We start from the raw sequence: 15597 nt of genomic DNA on the forward strand, positions 1-15597 counted from the left end.
GCAAAACAGAACTGTGGTCCCTGAAGCCAGGGGGTGACAGCAGGGATGCCACTTTTAAGTGATGCCATGGGCTGAAAGCTGCAGATTTTTGCTTTCCTGCTGCTTTGCCACATGAATTTGAAGTGTATGCTCCTTCTTGGAGTATTAAAAGGAGCTGCCTGTCCATTAAAAAAAAATTATTATTATTTATTTATAACATCAGTGCATAAAGGGGCCATGTATGTGCTGTGCATCACCACACCTAAATACAGCCCACATGCTGGGCAGAGGGGTGGCTTCTGCCTCTGCTGTTGTAAATAAAACTCCTGTTTTTAGAGGGATTTACTTTATGTTTTCAAGACAAACAACTTTCTCCACAGGGGTTCAAAGCAAACTCAGACTGAGTCTCCTCAGCCATTAACTGGGGAAACTGGATGGAGCTGGTGGCCGGAGCATACCACCGGCCAGGCTGGCAAAGCCAACCCATCTCCGGGAAACACTGAGCTTCAAATATCCAGCGGAGCCAGACACAGGCAGGCCTGAAATCACGAATCTCAGGGAAAAGTGAATGCTAAGCTGTGGCCAAACTCCAAGCTGAAATATTTTATTGATGGGAAAGGTTTCAAGCGGGCGTCAACGGCGTCTCGAGTTTCAAAGGCGTTTCGCAACGTGTTTCAGACAGGTTTAACCAAAAGCGTTATTAACTCGGTTGAAAGTTAAACAGGGAGCAGCTGACAAGACCTTTCTGAAACAGCCCAAGTTGTGTTGCAAAGCAGGGTATTCTTCCATGGAATGATTCTACAACAGGCAGGTTATTTAATGGCTATGACTAACGGGATAATATTTAAAAGAAAACATTCTTCCAGGTGTTAAGAAGCAGCAGCCAGAGACACCCGCGTTTAACTTGCAGGCAAAAAATGCCCCTCGTGGACCCCAAAAGCAAAGCGAAGCCCTGACCTCAAGCAGCTGGAAGGAATTTCCTTTAGCTCTGTCTCTGGAGCTGGTCCAGCACCAGGATCTGCAGCCTGGCGATGGGAAAATCACAGGCAGCTGCAGAGCCAACCCCAAACCAGCATCGCTGTCACCACAGAGATGCCACGTGGCTGCATCACCTTTGCCTGGCATGGAGTGGGGGGAAAACTCAGCACTGCTCCAGCCAGGAGCAATGGCCTTTGCTGTCCAAAACCAGGGAACAACAGGATTGAGCACAGGGGGAAAACAAAAACTCTTGGCATGATGCAATTTTACAGAGCTACAATGCTACCATGGGGATGTCACATCCAGCGCTAGCTCCAAGCACCCAACCTGACCCAGATCCTTCACTCCACAAACCTGGCAGGGAATGGAGGAGCGTGAGGGATGGTGCAAGGTTTGGCAGTGTTATTGATTAGTGGGATTAATGTGCTGGGAAGAGGGAACATCCCAACAGGTCCCTCACACCACAGGCAGGGTTGTACCAGGATCCAGCAAAGCTCGGCTGGTGTGATGTGGCACCATCACAGCAACAGAAAGAACTTTTGGGTGTCAAACAGAACAAAAACCCGTTTGTTTCCCCCATTTTGGCTGCCTGCAGGCTTGGGGGTGGTGGTGGGCTTTTGTTGTGTGCCTGGATATCCAAGGAACCAAACTGACCTCCAAGCATGAAGCACTTCGGACCTTTGATCCCTCCTCCCTGAGAGCAGATCCGATGCTTTTTCTGAACTGGAATCAGGAAATTTCCTGGCTGTATTCCCCAGCTGGCCGACACCAAACACAAAACCTTAACCCTCTCCACTGCCTCTGGGCAGGGGACACAGAAAGTGATGTGACAACGTGACAAAGCAATTGGAAAAAAATGGGGAAATCTAAGGAAAGCAACATCCAGCAGTACGACTGTAGGGCTGCAATTTCCAGCAAGTCCTTCTGATTCCAGACAGTTTAAGAAACAATTAATCCCAGAACCTTAAAACTGAAGAGAACCTTTAAGTGCGAAAATGTTTTTGCTACCACTGGCAGAGAAACGTGCAGAAATGGGTCAGCTGCAGCTCCCATCACCCACTGTAAAGTCAAGTTCTTTCTCTCAGCGCTGTTGGAAAAGCAAACCAGAGGTTTGCTCAGGGCTGATTTTGCAAGTTCCAAGAAAACAGGCAAAAATAAACAGAAAAAAAAGAAGAAAATCAATAGCGCTTTTTAATACAGTCTGGAGGAGGGGGAAGCAGAGTTTGGAGGAGAGCCCTGCTTGAGCTCCCATCAGGAATGAGAGCTGGGAATTGCTTCCCAAGAAGGTTTGAAGCTGAGCTGGCAGCTCCTCTCTCGGACAGGCTCATACGAGCTGCCCAAGGACAGCTCAACCCACTGCTCGGAGATGAAATAACACTTGAGGAATTTTTCCCCTTTGGCCTTGGGGATTTGTAATTATTTTTTTTCCCCCCCTTTTCCTGGCATGCAGCTCCAACGTCACGACCTGGTGAGCTGACTCTTCCTCCCAAAAGTGTGGTGGGAAAGGATGTGCTGCTGCCTCCTCCTGCCCCCAGCCCTGTTCGTACTCATGAGGTGAAAGGAGAAGGCAGGAGCCACCACACTTCCCCTTACAGGCTGAAGGCAGTGGGACACACATTATTGAATTTGGGTGTATTTTAGCCCAAAAAAGAGCAACGAGAGCACAGACAAGTGGGAATAATCTCCCACCTTCATTTGTGGTTGCTTTTCCTTGTTTGCAGTTTTCCTCAACGAGCAGATTCCTTGAGGAAAGCAAATTGGAAACTCCATGAGAAACACGCAGCCTGTGCAGCTGAAGGGTCAGAGTAGAAAAATTGGTGTTAAACGCTCCAGGGAATTTGAAAATTCCCGGGTGATGACACAGAGCTGTGGGAAGCAATGGGGACTCCCAAAATATCACATCTGGAAGAAAAAAATCTCACTCTGATCAAATCATCTTCAGGCTGAACCAAAACCAATCACTTTCCATGGAGCCAAAGAGCAACTTGCCCTCTCCACTCTTATACTGAGAAGCAGATGGATTAAACAACTTCCCGAAACCCTTTTTTTCCTCCATTTCCTAAGCTCCTCTAATGAGGGGGAAAAAAATAATAATCAGTGCAACACACAGGGACCAATAATCCTACAAAATCCTGCTGGAGACAAGCACCCTGGACCAGTGATGGGATCACAGCTGCCAGCAGCCGTCCTATAAAGGCAGTCGGAGGAGCCAGGCACAATTGGGGAACAGGAAGGCAGAATGCTCTCGTTTACACTAAATAAGGTTGCTAGGTTATGGATTTTTGGGAGGGGGGGCATAATCTGAAAGGGGATCCAGATGGCTGTAAAGCCTTGTGGTGGAAAAGCAGCATGAGGCCAGAGAGGGAAGAATTCCTCTTTATGCTGCCGCTGTCTGCTCCCGGATCCTGGATTTCAGCCCTCAGGAACGCACTCTGTGGACCCTTTTAATTGCACCATTTATATTTGAGGTAAAACTTAAGAAGAAGAGGTAGCTGGATGGAGAAGAGTGAAAAAGCTGGTGACTGGATACCAGGAAGAAGTCTCTAAACAAATCCCACGGAGCAGCCGTTCCCCCAAGCCCACTTTGATCTGGCCAGATTTGTATTTTACAATCCTAACAGCCTGAAAAGGGCTTCGGGAAAACCCAGACAATCCCAAACCCCAGCCTGCTGGGAATCCACACCAATGCCACGTCACTGCCGTTCCCAATTTTTCCTAATACTTCCAAAAAATGAGCTGCACAGTCAGCCCACCCTTTCCTGGTTTTGAACCAAGTACCGGGATTTAGAGGAGTATTTTTTTTATCATTCCTTCTCCCTTGCTAACAGAGACTGGAAAGGTTTTGCAACACTTTATGTCCAGCAAAAAAACCTCCTGGGAGTCATATGGATACAGGACAAAAGCTGCTTCACCTCTATGGGATTGGCACAAGAAGAGTGGCTGCAAGGATGGAAAACCCCTCAAAATTTAGTTGGAAATGAAAAATGGAACTTTTCCACTGCCAGACTTGCACAGCCAAGTGAGGTGCCTGAAGAGAAACATTCAGCAACCCAATAAATGCATCTCCTCCTCTGTCACAGAGTCTCAGCACTGAGGGGGCTGCCATGGGGTATCATCCTTCTTCCCTGTTCTCCTGGAATCGTGGCCTGACCTTAGAGGGATGCAGAAAGTGAAAGGACCTTAGTGAAGCACTGGAACAGGTTGTTTAGAGAGCTTGTGGACTCCCTGTCCCTGGAAGTGTTCAAGGACAGGTTGGAGCAACCTGGTCTAGTGCAAGGTGTTCCAGCTCCATGGCAGGGTGGTGGAATGAGATGGTCTTGAAGGTCCCTTCCAACCCGAACCATTCCATGATTCCTGGATTCTAAAATCCAGGTGTGTATCCATACCCCAGGGGTCTGTAACCAGGAGGTGATGGACAACCAGGTGTAAATTTTCAGCATCACCCACCCACACCCCTCCTTTGCCCAGGGATGCTGCTCCTTACTGGGGTTCCTCATAAATTGAGCCCTAAATAAGCAACACCCCAATTTGCAGCTGTGCTGCTGATGCAGAACTTATTTAAAAAGAAAAAAAAACTTTTGACAGAGTCACCTAAAATTTACATTTTCCTTGCAGCTGACTGAACAAAACCTGCTAAATATTTTCCAAACGCTTCAAGGCTACAAAGCTAAAAACCACCAGTGGGAATTTCAGGCGTGTAACAGTTTACTATCAGATCTCCACGAATTCCCAGGCGCTGAATCGCCTAGTAGAAGGGAAAATATATGAGTGGCACTAAGAAGGTGGCTTAGCAACGAGCAGGCTGGCAGCTTCGAGTGGCTTTTTAAAGGTCAAGAGAAAACACGATGTCTGGAGCCCTCACGTTCCATTTTGTTACTATGATTTACTGATATTTCTGGCCAGCCCGGTTATTAAATCGCCGCCCCGCACCAGCCAGCCACACATCTGTTAAACGCAGGCTTTAAATTAAGACTTTTCCCTCTTAAAATATCCTCTTTCAACCCATTCCCACCTTCACCAAAGTGGGGGAAAAGCTTTGTCGTGATGAAACACAAGGAGAAGTCCCACTGCCGAGGGGATTTTTGGGAAGTGCCGCTGAGCAGCATCATTGAAATTCAGCGGGAGAAGCCGGTTTTCCATGGCTCTGCGGGGGCTGCCATGTTAAATCACATTTGGATTCACAGTACAAGGCTGCTAAAATACCACCACGGCGCCTATTGGCACATTTCAATGAAAACGCCGTGGCCTCATTAGTAGAGTGGAAATTATGAGCTTGTCTTTGTGTATATTTAAAAGCTCGCCTCTGAAACTCTACTGGGCTGGGGCCAGGAATTCCTGGCTCCGAGCTCCTACCACTCGGCAGTTCGGGATCACTTTGCTCACACAGGTCAAGCGATCACGCAACCATCGACCCGGGAGAAAAGGCATTTAAAAACTGCCCTGAGGGAAGAGGCAACAGGGTTTGAAACCCTCCTTCCTGTCAGCTCCCTGAGAGCTGGTTAGGGAGCAAGTCCTAATGAAAGTGCAGGTTGTAATTAAGAGGATGCAGGAATGTGGGTGTGTGGAGTTTCATCCTGCTCTCAACAGTTGGGGTGAGAGCATCCCGTCGGCCCAGAAGTGCCGTTCCCCTCTGGGGATGGACCACAAAAGCCCAAATCCTTTGAAATGAGGGGCAAACTCATGAAGTAACATGTTTTTTGGGATCTGGTCCTCTCAAGATGGGAATTTGCAAGTCTCTGTGAAGGAAAACTTTGGCTCAGCTCCCTACTTACCCGCACGGGCGCCGCAACGCAGCCAAGCCACGCAAACCCAACGTATCTGCTTGAACGGCTACCGCGGTTTGGTGCCAGGGATGCTGGAAGAAAAGAGAAAAACACCCTAAAACTTGCACAAAAATCCAGAGGGAGCGAGGGAGAGGATGAAGATGTGGTTTTTAAACGCTTGGATTCGCAGAGGCTCACCGGAATTCCTTCAGCTCTTGGTAACAGCACAGAGATCCCCTTTTACAACGCAGCGATGACGTTACGTGGCATAGAAAGAAAAGGGGGGGAGGCTTGGCTAATCCTCACAATTTTATAAGCATCTGAGACACTAATCCGTTGATCTCATTGAAAGGGATTAGAATTACTCCCTTGCCAGGAAATTTAAGAAGTTTTCTACCAGATGTAAACAAAAGCGTGGAGCAGCCTGCAGAGATGGCTGCCACACAGCGAGTCCTCACAGAGAAACCCCCACCGAGGCTGGTTTTGGGGTGGAAAAGGGGGATTTCCAGCCCAGTGCTGCAGAGAGTTGTTTGGAATTATGTGGGTATCAAGGCAAGCCTGATCAGTCTATCCACAGGAGGCTAAAGACAGGATCCCATCCTGGGCAAGCAACCTGCCAGGGCTTCACAACCTATCTTTGGGCTCCAACTCTTATGAAAATGGATGCTCCAGCTGAAAAAAAAAAAAATCCATCCCAACCATCTGACTTGTTCTGCAGTGTCCTAGGAAAACACTATTTTCATAACAAGAAAAAAGAGAAAAATCTCTGAGCAACAAAACCCAAGTTGTGCCCAGCTTGGCAGCAGCCTTCATCCGCAAGGCTTTGCAGCAAGGACCTGGGTTAATAAGGAAAATGTAACATGGCCACTTCATGGAAACAGGCTGGAATCTGCTGCTACCCTCACAATGAGTGATTCATAATACTGAAGAATAAATTACTTGATTTAGAAGATGAAGCAGGTAATGTGCAATCTGGGGTTTGATATCAAGCAGTTTGCTACTAAGTTGGATGTTCCAGCACAGAACATCAATACCTGAGATAAATCAAACCTAAAGGAAGCAGAAAGGATTCGGGGGATCTTTGGGAAAGGAAAAGCAACTTCTGTTAGAAAGCAGACATTTTCTAAGAAAGAAACTAAACTTTTTTCAGTGCTTACTTCTTTGCTCTTTTAAATTCCATCCAAAAATGAAACTTAAAGACACTCAAGTGCCAACCTCAGTGTAAATAAAGCCTCAATTTCATGTGCTTGTCTTAAAAACCCTCCTTTTGGAGGCGCCTGATGGGATGACAGCAGAATCCCTCTTCTCCAGTCCATTTTTCTGCAGGACCACATAATTTTTAGTCTTTAGGCACAAATACTCACTTGGCTTTGGGAAAACACCCACTGTCCCCATGCAGCCATCTCCTAACTCCCTGCAACACTCCCACTCCCAGCTTTAGCATCCAAGGCTGGAATAAACCACCTGATGCCAGGCTTGTCTCCAGCTCCATTCCTCTCACCTGGCTGCAACACATCCCAGGCCTTTCCCATCACCTCCTTGACACGTTCCTCCTGCTGCATCACTGGCAGCTGCATGGGGAACATGCTTCAGGAGGAGGAGGATACAAGGAGGAAGCCCCAAGAACGATCAGAAGCACACGACAACTCAGCACCCCCCAGGCAAAGCCACAGCCAAGAAAATAATCCATTTTTCCTGCTTTTACTCCCAAAGTGCCGCCCCCAAACAACGCTCAGCACAAAGGTGAGGGTGTTTTGGTGTGAATGCCAAGCGAGACTGGGGTGCAGGGCTCAGCTGACAGACACACAACCCACACGAGCACCAGCAGACGGGCTCTAGCTAGCTCATCCCGATTTATTCAGCCCCCAAACCACCCAACACCACACAATCCCATCCCACTTCGGATGGCCACCACCGACACAGCCTCCAAAAGCCTTATCTTTTATCTCAGAGAGCGAAATGCCGGGTCGTCATCCAACACTTCACAACTAAAAAGCGAAAGAAAAACCCCAACTCCGCAGTTTCGTTTGAGCGGAGCCAGGAAATCGCCTCGGGGGAAGCCCAGCCTGGCGACGGGTTTTTATAGGGAACAATAGGAAAATGGGAATCGTTAAAGCGCCGAGGAAATATCTGCCTGCTCGGGACAAAGCTCTGCGTGGAGAGAAGTTTAACTCGATCCTTACAATACCCCGGCAATTTAATTCCGAGAGCCTCGGTCAGCGGGAGGCACGATCCACTCGGGTGGATTTGCTGTAGTTGGAAGTTGTCGGGTGGGAGACTCTGATCGCTCCCACTCCGTTCTGATGGGTAATTTGGCTTCACCCACTTTCTCACCTGCCGGGCCGCTCCTCCTGGATTTCAGCGGACCTATGGGAAAGCTGAAATCCCTCGGGTTCCACGCCTGGGAAGCCGCACGACCACGGAGCTCTTGTATTTTCCCCGAAATACTCCCGTGAGCCAAGAAGCTGGGAAACCCACTCCTATTCCACAGGCTGGGAGAGCGACAGTGGGAGGGCTGGAATCAGGAGGGCAGCTGCCTCCTGCTCAGCACTTTCAGTTTCTCTCTCCAAGCGCTCTCCTGGCGTGACTTCCTCTAAAGTGCTTTGTGAGTGAAAAGCTGCATTAGCGGCGGGATTAATCCTCTGAGGGGATAATAAAATCACACAATCATGGAATCGTTTAGGTTGGAAAAGCCCTCTAAGGCCATCAAGTCCAACTGCTAACCCAGCACTGCCAAGGCCTCCACTAAACCATGTCCCCAAGAGCCACTTCTACACGGCTTTTAAATCCCTCCAGGGATGCTGACTCCTGCCCCTTCCACGAAAAGGTGGTGTCAAAGGCCTTGCCAAAGTCCAGAGAGACACACCCACAGCCCCTCCCTCATCCACCAAAGCAGATCACCTTGTCATAGAAGGAGATCAGGTTGGTCAGGCAGGACCTGCCTATCACAAATTCACATTGGCTGCTCCTCATTGGCTGCTCCTCTGATGGCCCTGTTTGTGCTTCGTTACAGCACTCAGGGTGATCTGCTCCTGTCACCTGACTGACAGCCCCGTAGTTCCCAAAATCCTCCTTCCTTGCCCTTGTTGTAGCTGTGTGTCACATCTGCTCACTTCCAGCCAGCTGGGACCTCCCAGTTAGCCAGGGCTGCTGGTAAATGATGGAAAGTTATCCCCATCCATTGCAGCAATCCATTCCTTTGAGTCATCCCACATGCCTCTGTGCTGGCAACGATGTCACAGCTTTCCTGATGCACAGTGGCTTCCAGCTCCTTCTCCTGTTGGTGACCACGCTGTGGGCATTGGCACGGTGCACTTCAGTTGGGTTATCAATCCCACTACCTTTTTGGAGAAGTCCCAATTCCTACGTGACCATTCTCAGGGACTTTCATGGTTTCCAACACATCAATAACCCTTGTGGCTGTGCTGCCACGTGGATCTCCATCCCTTGCCTCCATGGAGACAGCAGACTGAAGGACCTGGCTAGCACGCTGTCCCTCAAACACTGGGGTGGGCCTCCAGGATTATCCCGTGCAAAGATCCTTTCTCCCCTTGGAGCCAGGAGAACCCCAGCTGCTGTCAGCAGTCCTGGTGTCCTGCAAACCCACCCACAACCAAAAAAAAAAGCCAAAAAAACCCTGGAGAAGTCATTCCTGCTTGCTTCTCACACTCACAGTCCTGAAGCTGGAGCAGAAAAGGCAGGATGCCCAGGCTTCCCACCACCCTGCCCTCGCTGCTCCTTGGTGTCTCTGCTTTTTCCACAGGCTGATCCAGCTGTAGCTGTGGCAGCAGAGCAACCTGAGACCTCACAGCCTTCGGCTACGCTGAGCCAGCTGTTTGCAGCTAACGTGGTCCATGAGCTCCCACTGCCCATCCATGCATTGGCATTAGGGCTGGGCTTTTCTCCCCTCACCATCCCTTCAGCACCACAACCATTTGTGAGCAGGACACAGGAGCCCTCCACATGTGGTTGGAACCCTTTAGGATTGTTTTTTGTTCTTTGATGGAATTTAAACATGCCAGACAAGTAGAAAAATGACACACTGCCCGTGTTATTGTTGCAGAGGGAACAGCATCCATAAGTGATGCAGCTCTATCTCCAGCAGGGACTGCTGCATCCCAGGATGGAGGAATAGGCACTGCTCCATCCCACTGTCAAGGTCAAGGCTTTCCCATCCCTCAGGTCAGGAAGCAAATCACCACTGCCCATGGCTGTAGCAAAACCACGTCGGTTTGGATCCTCTCCTGGAGCACGTTTTCCATAGGATCACTGGCATTTCTCAACCCAGCGAGCGGCACCCGCCGGGCTCAGGCGATGACTGGGCTCACTTGCAGATAAGCCCCGTATCACATCATCACTGATGCCGCTTCAGAGCCCTGTCAGCGACTCGGGGTGGGGACACGGGCACACCAGGACGGCCACTCCCGACCTGAGTCTGAGCGGTTCCAGGGCAACAGTGAACAGTGACGGGGGAGGGGATGGCTGTGACGGCTGATCTTATCTTGTGTCAACAACACTCGGCTTTAAGAGGAATGATTGCAGGAACAAAAACAAACAAACCCAGCTCCACCACACCAACCTCTGCTGAGACCTGGGAGAGCTTCAACCCCCAAAAAAATACCCTCCAGGCTTCCACACCAACGGTCCAAATTGGCTGAGGACCACCAGAAGGATCTGCACCTCCTGCCAAGGCCAGAAGGATGGGCTTGTTTGGGTTTACTGTGCAGCAGGAGTCTGGCAAGCTGGGGGAGGACCGTGTCTCAGCCCTGTCATCCCCAGGCAGAAGGCTCCAGGTGCAGGTGGTGGGAACAGGAGATGAGCACCAGCTGTGCCTCTCTCCACCTTTTCCACATCCATGGCTATGAGTGAATCACTCACAACACATCTTCTGCCACACAACCCAAGTGGAGCTGACAGCAGGTCACTGGAAGGGGTGACCCAACAGGGAACACCTGGAGAGGTGGCCCAGAAGCACAAAAGCCCTCCTAGCAAAGCCAGGTACCCTCCTGTAATCCCACACATTGTTTAGTCCAGGAAAGCAGCTGGAAGTCGGCTCTTCTTGGATAGAACCTTCAGGCTTGCTTCAACTCCATAGTCCTGAGCAGCTCTGCTGCTTCCTCACCATGGAATCCTCCTCCTCCTCTGCTCCATCACCTGCTTCTCCCCCAGGACAGGGCCAGGACCCCTCTCCAGCCAAGAACAGTGGCAGCAACCAGCAGCCATCATCTTATTTCCCATTTGGCACATAGTATTCCTCATCTGAAGGTCCAACAGATCCCACAACATTCAGAGCACGCTGGCCCCAAGGTGTCCTTCACGGCTAGTCCATCACAGTTCTCTCCAATCACACCTGGAGGTGACTGGATCTGAGCCTAGGATGCACAACCAGTAAGTTCCTGCAGAACTGACCCACCTCCACATCTTGTTCCCCCCAACTCTGAGACAGCCTTTGACCAAACAGCAATGCCAGCAACCCAAGCAGCAGACCTGGAGTGTCCAACCCAGCCTTGGTGAATGAGGACAAAATTAGCAAACCTGAGCCAAGTAGTGGTGGAACAGAGCTTTGTGAGGTTGTGGAGGGGATTTCCTTCAGCAGCAAGGCTGGGAGATGTGGGAAATCACCACCACACACCTCCAGCAGCTCCACCACCCACCCAGGACCAGGACCATCACCTGCCTGTATCAGCCCCGTGACTTGGTAACAAGATCACATCATCCCTCCTTCCGGCACACGGGGCTGGAAGCATTTATTTTCCCTTTTTTAATACGTTTTAAATACCTCAATTAGTGCATTTTGAGTTCCTTCCACATTGCCTCCAAGCAGTTCTTCTGTCAGGGGCTCTATCCTTCCACTGCCAATTATCAGTGGGGCACAGGGTTGTTATTTTTCCAGGCCAGGGGCCAAATTTGTATTTAATTTTTGCTCCAGATGGCACAGCACTCCAGATGCATCAGCTGGAGCATCGAACCTGTATGAATAAAGTAATAGAGCAAACAACCCAATTTACTCAGGGGCTGTTTGACACGGCCAAGGTGCTTTGTGTACATCTGTCGTGAAAAAAAATAGCACTCAAATGAATTCAGGTGATGGTTTTGCTATTAAACCCAACACCTGCGGGAAATAAAACAGCAGTAGGAATCTAAAAAATAATGCTGGTAATAATATTAGAACTTATATTTTGCTTTCTATAGAGTCAAGGACATATATAAAAAAAAAAAAGCTGATTTCAGCCATCAGTGCTGAGCATGGGCCTGGGTTTTGTTCACCTTCCTCTGTCCCCAAAGCTGCTGCTGGCAGCAGGTCATGCGAACCAGGGTCAGAGTTCTCCCAGGAGAAGGGCTGGTGATCCCAGATTTTAGTGTGGTGCCGAGAGCTTATGGCTCTGCTCACCCGAGGAGACACGAGGAGGACACCAGAGGACAACCACGAGATGTTCCAGTTATACTTCTGGCAAATTCACCCCGTTCCCAGGAAGCTGCCGCATCCCTCCGGCACAGCCTGCAGCTGGGATGTGCTCCCTGCAAACTAAAGCACCCAAAATAACTCAGAATAGGATAAAAAAGAAGAGACATTGAGTAGTCGGTTTATCTGCCTGGGCACATGAAACGCTGCTGTGTAAAAAACCAGCTGAGCCCGCAAACGCCTGGAAACAAAGGGATGGGGGGGGGGGGGTGTCTTTTTGTGCTTGGCTTTGCTCCGTTCAGAGCATCCTTGGGCTGTGAGAGCCGTCCTGGCGGCACCCGAAACAAAGGAAAGCCGGGAGCTGTAGGCAGGAGCCAGCTGGGGAAAACCGGGACGAGGAGGAGGAGGCACCCGCATCGCCCTCCCCGGCAGCTGCCGAGCCGGGCTCGCGTGTTGCCGAACACGTTATCCATGGCAGGAAACTCGAGATCAAAGGCGAGGACCGTGCCAGAGCAAGCTATCATCCAAGCCTCCTGCCAAAGGTGTGCACGGGAGGGGGGGAAGCAACCTTCAGACACACTCGATGGCACATCTGACGGAGCCGGTGCCGCTCGTGGAGTGACCAAGACCCACGCGTGTTCTCCTCCGTGCACCCCGGCGAAGACAAAGACAGGCTGAACTGAACAAACAAAAAACCAAAACCCCAAACCGCAGGAGGTCCATTTTTACCCGTTGGTTTCCAGTCCCCAGGGTCCCACGCACGTCCCTTACAAAGCGGCGGATGCAGGGAGGGTATGGACGTGCCGGCACGGCAGGAACAGCAGCCCAGCGTAACTCCAAAAAAGCAGCTTTTCCCATTTCTGGGTAGTTTTTTCTTTGGTTTTCTTTTAAAGCCGAAGAAACCCGCAGCGTCCTGTCTTGGCCCCAGGAAAGCAAGGGGACGTGTCTGATTCCAAGCCAGCGGCTACCGGGAACAGAGGTGACCTGGGGACCCTGAACTGAGCGTGGGGTGGGACCCCCAGGAGCTCCCCCTCATCAAGAGGGTCCAGGCAGGATGGGCGCTGGGTGGGGACATGCCCCCTGTCCCTTTGTGCCGCCCCAGCCCTCTCCTCCATCCCTCCGGGGTGATGCAGTCCCAGTCCACGGTCCAGAGCTGTGCCCTAGGGCTGTCCCCTCTGCCCCATAACCGGGGCTTTATGGCACCACTACCGTGCTGCCAGACACCTCAAAAGCACAGCCCAGACACCCTGAGAGTCTCCCCTTAGGGGTCTGCGGGATATGGGGGCTGCTCCATTGCCCCGTGAAAGTCCCTACCCCAGAGGGGACTGCGGAGCAGAGAGGGAGGGACCCTGTCCCCCATGGGAGCTGCTGAGGAGGGGGTGCCCCTGCCCCACAGTGGGGATGGAGGGGGAGCCTGTCCCGCAGAACAAGGCACAGGGAGAGGGTCCTGCCCCACAGAGGGCTGGAAAACAGACCCTGTCCCATAGAACAAGGCACAGAGAGAGGGTCCTGCCCAAAGAGCGGATGGAGGAGGGACCCTGCCCCACAGAACAAGGCACAGAGAGAGGGTACAGCCCAAAGAGGGGATGGAGGACAGACCATTGCCTACAGAACAAGGCACAGGGAGAGGTCCCACCGCACACAAGGGGTGGAAGACTGTCCCTTCCACACAGAACAAGGCACAGGGGAAAGTCCCACCCCACAGAGGGGCTGGAAGAGGGTCCCTTCCCCACAGAACAAGGCACAGAGGGAGGGTTCTGCCCAAAGCGGGGATGAAAGACGGACCATGCCCCACAGAGGGGTGCACAGGAAGGGGTCGCAGGCACACAAGGGGGATGGAGAGGGGTCCCTTCCCCACGGAACAAGGCACAGGGAGGGGTCCCACCCCACATGGGGGTCCCCAGGGGGGGTCCCCGCCCCCCATATGGGCGCCCGGGGGGGTTCCGGTCCTCCGGCCCCCCAGGGGGCTCCCGCCCCCCACACTCACCCGCCGCCGCGCTGTCCCGCCGGGGCTCGCGCCGCCCGCACCGCCCGGCCCGGGCAGGACCCGGATGGAGCCGAACCGCCCCGCCCCGCCCGGAGCCGGGCACGGCTTCGCCACGCGCCCTGCGCATGCGCAGACCGGGTGACATCATGGACGGGTGGGAGGGGCGAGGGGACAGGAGTGGACAGCGGAGGGTGGGACGGGGGGTGACACCGAGACAGGATGGGACAGGGAGAGGTGGCAGGGAAAGGAGGTGGTAGGGAATGACACGGGGCGGGATGAGACAGAGGAGGTGATGGGGAGGGTCTGATAGGTGATGGGGGTGACACGGGTGACGGGCTGACAGGGGTTACAGGGAAAGGGGGTGACACGGGGGTCGACGGGGGCAGGGAGTGACTGTGGGGACAGAAGGAGACATTGTGGACATGCGGTGACACTGGGCAGAGGGTGGCACTGGAGACGGGGATGGTGTAGTGGGGACTTAAAGTGACTGTGGGGCAGGGGGTGATACTGGGGACGGGATGATGTAGTGCGGACATGCAGTGACTGTGGGAATAAGGGCTGTGCAGACAGGAGGGGACTGTGGAGTCAAGAGATGGCTTTGGGGACGTGAGGTGGCAGTGGGGGACAGGACAGGGTGGCAGTAAGCACAGATGGGGACAGGGCATGGCAGGAACGGGGTGAAGGCGGATGACGGGGGTCGGTGGCAGTGGGGACGGGGTGGCAGGAGGGGTGACGCAGAGGGGACAGGAGGTGGCACCGGGGGTGTTGTGCGAGTGGGCACTGTCCCGCTCTGCTCATTGCTGCCCGCACCCCTCCAGTTGTCCCCATCCCTGTCCCTTTCCCATGGACACGACATCACTTTTGGGGGAAATGACATCACCCTGGAGCTGGGATGTCACCCAGAGCCAGCGTCACGCGCTGGTCCGAGGACATTCTGGACGTGCAAGGGAAGCTGATCCTCTTTTTCCCCCTTCCTTCTCTCTCCGGGCTGCGCGGAGGCCCGGACGCGGCGGTCCCGGGCGCTGTGACAGCGGGGACACTGGGACGAGCATCCCGGGTGCTGTGACAGCGGGGACACTGGGACGAGCATCCCGGGCACGGGGACACTGGGACGAGCATCCCGGGTGCTGTGACAGCGGGGACACTGGGACGAGCATCCCGGGCACGGGGACAGTGGGGACACTGGGATGAGCATCCCGGGCGCTGTGACAGCGGGGACAGTGGGATGAGCATCCCGGGCACGGGGACACTGGGATGAGCATCCCGGGCACGGGGACAGTGGGATGATCATCCCGGGCGCTGTGACAGCGGGCACAGTGGGATGCGCATCCCGTGCTCCCGGCCTGACGCGCTGCCGTGGGAGGACTCGCCGACCCTGACCTCGGGATTCCTGAGCGATGAGGCAGGAAGCCGATCCACTGGATGTTTTCACTAGGTGAAGCCTTATTCCCGCTGTGGGAATCCCCGCTCGGCATGGGAGGGATTCG

At 52.7% G+C, this 15597-nt stretch overlaps 1 protein-coding gene across 3 annotated transcripts in view; it reads right to left on the minus strand.

The window, feature by feature from the left end:
• RNF24 (ring finger protein 24) overlaps positions 1 to 14190 on the minus strand; it is a 28974-nt gene extending 14784 nt beyond the window's left edge. Inside the window, exons 1-2 of one of the 3 annotated variants that reach the window (XM_032109446.1) lie at positions 14111 to 14186; positions 5730 to 5812 (exon numbers count right to left, since the gene is read on the minus strand). The gene's annotated coding sequence lies outside the window, so the exon portion shown is untranslated. Of the gene's footprint in view, positions 1 to 5729; positions 5813 to 8054; positions 8396 to 14110 lie in introns of those variants that run through there. The other 2 variants (XM_032109443.1, XM_032109445.1) reach the window with 2 other exon arrangements.
• Positions 14191 to 15597: the final 1407 nt, after the last annotated feature.

This window comes from Corvus moneduloides, chromosome 5 (genome assembly GCF_009650955.1).
Source record: "Corvus moneduloides isolate bCorMon1 chromosome 5, bCorMon1.pri, whole genome shotgun sequence".
Classification (NCBI taxonomy): Eukaryota; Metazoa; Chordata; class Aves; order Passeriformes; family Corvidae; genus Corvus; species Corvus moneduloides.